Raw genomic sequence first — 4,547 nt, forward strand, 5'->3', positions numbered from 1 at the left:
ATTCCTCCCCTCCTTTTCTGTCTTCCCTCAACCCTGATGTAGTTTTCAGCTGCATATCTTCCAAAATTTGTTCTCAAACTAGAAATAAAATGCTTCAGCTTTTGATGACACTATGTCTGGAGTCATGCTAAGAACTTTAAGTCTATTTCTTGTTTATCCTTGTTAGCCATTTAACGTGTGAGGAAACCGGTAGTTCAAAGTGTAACTGGGATTTTAAATCCTTGTCTGTGATATCACATTCATAACCCCTGTACTGGCTCTATTTCTAATAAGTTTTTCTTATAAAAGGATCTCTTTAACCTCTTTCCTTTGTTCTTGCTTTCTATCCATCATCTTCTTGGGTCTCCTTCAGATACAAGAAGGAAGCTATTATTCCCCCACCCCTGAATTCTCCTCTCTTCGAGGCTAAATATCCTCAGGCTTTTCAAACATTCTTTAAATATCTCAAACACACCACTATTTACCTGTACAGCTTGAGGCTTGGATCCGACGTGGGGACAGTACCCTAACTGAGCTGAGGGGTGCAAGGGTGAGAGCAGTGGAGACTTCTGAAAATATCATTAAGAAAGCAATTCCACTATTTGGAATTGCTCAAGAAAACCTAAGTTTCTGGAGGAGCACAATGAGGGGAAAAGTCATAATCATGACTTGAACTGGGTTTACTGACAACAAACAAAAGAGTTTACTTTTCTTTGGCATCTTGTACTCTGGACTTGTGCAACTTGTTTTAGGAATTATTATGTAGGTCCTGACATTGACCCTTACTAAATTTCATCCTGATATCTTAGTAGTTTGCTGTTGTTTTTAATCCAATTTCATTATTCACTCTATTTCTATGCTGCTAGTTTCATGGACTATGCAGCAGTATGAAGTGGAATGAATGTGGGCAATCTTTGGTGTAGTATTTCATTTACATGGCCTTTTAACAGCTTGAAGCTTTGACCCCTGGCAGCATAATGTGTAAAATAAAGGTTGATGGTTCAAATCCACCAGAGTCTCCATAAGAAAAAGATGGGCAGTCTCCTCTTAAAAAGATTAACAGCATTGGTAAAACAATGAAGGGTCACTATGAATCTAAACTGACGCGACAGCATTGCATCATGAGAGTTAAATGAGTAAATCCACACACAAGGGAATGGGCCTTCAAGGTATTAGGTTGGCAAGACTAGAATGAGATTGTAATTGAGCAAGTGGGAAGCCAAGCATCTGCAGAATAATCTGTTCGCTGAGTTTATGATGAAGTGATGGGCCAGCCTGGGACACAGAAAAAGGAATCAAGAAATTGATTTTTTGGGGGATAATGAAACTGAATCCAAGACAATGGAACTTTCTGGAAAAGCTCACAATAGTCTGCACCCTAACGTGTTACTATCTTTGTTCTTTATGACTCAGACAACTGTCTGAACACACTGTGTGGTACTAATAAAATTATTTGATAATATCCACATTTTGTTGGAATATCGTTCTTTGGAATAAGCACAAATATGGATCTCTTCTACTCAGGGGCCAAGGTAGCTGTCTTCCAAATTTCTTAGAATAGGTGGGTGAATACAGCCAGCCCTGCATCAATTGCTTGAAACATTTCAATTGGTATTCTATCAATTCTTGGAGCCTTGGTTTTTGCTAACACTTTCAGTCCAACTTGGCTTTCTTCTTTCAGTACTATCAGCTCTTCATTGTATGCTTCCTCTTAAAATAGCCGAGTATCAACAATTTCTTTTAGTTGTGGTGATTCTTTGTATTCCTTCCATCTTCTTTTGATGCTTCCTGAATTATAGAAGAAGCCCATTTGGTTTATTGTGTCATGTATTGGGCTAGTTATTCAAAAGTGAATGATTAGAATCCACCTGCAATGAGCAAACTGAAAAGGAAATTAAGAGAGCAGATCAACTTACAATAGCATCTAAAATAATAAAGCTGTTGTTGTTCAACAAATGACAGGGGACAACTGAATTTCTCCACATAATATAATAAAATTGGAGCCCTAAATTATACTATCTCTCTTTACACAGCCCTAATGTTCTAAACACAAGAACTAATATCATAAAACCACAGAAGAAAGAATATCCACGTGTATTCTTGAACGTTCAAGACCTTGTATTGATTTTGAATCATAGATATGAAATGAGAAGCATGAGCAATAAAATAAAGAAATTGAACTTCATAGTTTAAAAATATGCACCAAAGATATTATCAAGAAAGTGAAAAATACAACCTACATAGAAGATAAAGAATTTGGAAAATATATATCTAATAAGAGCTTAATATCCGAAATGTTTGAAGGACTCCTACAAACTCAACAACTTAGTCTACAAAAAAACCACACCAAAACCAAAAAACTTTCAAGAACTTAAATTTTTCAAACGAGCAAAAGATTTGAATAGACATTTCTCCAATGAATATATTGTTGTTGTTGTTATGTGCCATCGAGTCGCTTGTGACTCATAGCAAGCCTATGTACAAGAGCCCTAAACGCCGTTCTTTCCTGTGCCAACCTCGCCATCTCAAACACACTCATTCGCATCACTCCACTCACAGAATCGATCCATCTCATTGAGGATCTCCCTCTCCTGCGCCGTCCCTCTACTCTCCCAAACATGATGTCCCTCTCCAAGGAACAGTCCCTTCTTGCAACAAGCCCAAAGTATGTCAGATAAAGCTTCAGAATCCTTGACTCCAAGGAGCATTCTTGCTTCACCCTCTCCAGAACAAACCTGTTTATTCTCCTAGCAGTCCATGGTATATTCAACACTCTTCTCCAGCAATGTGCAACAGAACGAAGCCATCCCCAATCCTGTACCATTTTTGCAGTCTCTGGAAGGAGGAGTGGCATCCACTTCCATAATAGCTTGCCTCCAGAAACCCTATGAACCTGGAGCGAGGATGAAAGGCACCCAGGCGTCAAGGACTCTCCTTCCTAGGGTTGCTATGAGTCGCCTGAGACTCCATGGCACTTAACAACAAGAAACAACTGATGGTTTTAAACCCATTGTTGACATTCCACACTCCAATTATTAATGACCGTTTTCAGCTGTTTCTCCTCATCTTGACTTGTGCCTCATTTGACTCATTTGATTGACGTCAGCAAATGAAGGTCCTTCAGTGGCTGAAAGCTTTACTCTATCATTAAGGCAGAGGCTGTACTTTGAGGAGGCATCAATTCACCAGTTATATTTTGAGTGCCTTTCAATCTGAAAGCCTCACTTTCTGGCATTATTTAGGACCCTCAAGAGTAGACAGCCGGAAGTCTGCTAGTCCTGCCTCTTAGTCTATCTTAGTCTTGAAGCTCCTTTGAAACGTGTCCCCCCATAAGTGACCTTACTGTTATTTGAAACACTAGTAGCAAACCTTCCATCATCACAGCCACATGCAAAGAACCAGAGTCCTGAAAACTGTCAGATGACCCGGCAATTTCACTCCTAGGGATGTATTCAAAAGATTTGAAACAAGAACTCAAATAGATTTGGTGGCCTGTTGTTGTTGTTATATGTCATTGAGTCGCGACTCATAGCAACCCTACGCACAACAGCTCTAACCTGCTCTATCCCTTGCCAATCTTATTGACCCCGACATGCTTATCCCATTACCCAAGTGATGGAACAAATCTCTCTCATCAAGGGTCTTCCTCTCCTGTGCTGCCCCTCCACCCTCCAGCATGATGTCCCTCTTCAAGTACTGATCCTGCCATGCAACATGTCCAAAGTATGTCAGACCGAGCTTCAGAATCCTTGCTTCCAAGGGGTAGCCTAGTTTAACCCTCTCTAGGACGAACTTGTTTGTTTTCCTAGCAGTCCATGGTATATTCAATACTCTTCTCCAGCACCAAAGCTCAAAGTCATCAACTCTCCTTCTATTATCCCTAGTAATTGTCCAGCTCTCTGATGTATAGCAAGTAATTGCAAAGACAATAGCCTATATCAGGCGCACCATAGTCTTCAGACTGACATCGTTGCTCCTCAGTACCTTGGAGAGGTCTCTGACAGCAGACTTTGTCCACGCAATTAGTCTTTTAATTTCCTGGCTGCTGGTACCAAGAGTGTTGATCGTAGAGTCAAGCAAACTGAAGTTGTCAACAATCTCAATCTCTTCATCATCCTTCATGATGCTGCCAATCGGCCCAGTGGTGAGAATATTTGTGGCCTAGGGGTAAAAAATTATACTACAATCCCAAAGTTTCATGGTTCTAATCCACTAGCTGCTTTCAGGACATAGAGGGACAATCTCTTCCCATTCAGTTTACTGTCTCTGAAAACCTGCTGGAGGGTCAGCTATGTGCCAGTTTTGACTCAACAGTAAACAACAACATTCACAATAGCCAAATGGTGGAAATAATCCAAAGTACAGAACATGAATAGAAACGGTGTTTGCATTTCCAGATGAAGGCTTTCAAAAGCAGATCTGTCCCCTCCATGTTTATTTACTACCTATATGGTCATATACAGGTGATAACACTATTCCTAGAGATTGGCTGAGTCACCAGTGAGAAAATATTACCTGCTGACTCTTAGATTGCCTTTTTGACAAGAGCAGAAAAGAAACGTCTGTTT

The sequence above is a fragment of the Elephantulus edwardii genome, unplaced genomic scaffold (assembly GCF_000299155.1).
Source record: "Elephantulus edwardii isolate Elephantulus edwardi_28Jun2011 unplaced genomic scaffold, EleEdw1.0 scaffold00135, whole genome shotgun sequence".
NCBI lineage: Eukaryota > Metazoa > Chordata > Mammalia > Macroscelidea > Macroscelididae > Elephantulus > Elephantulus edwardii.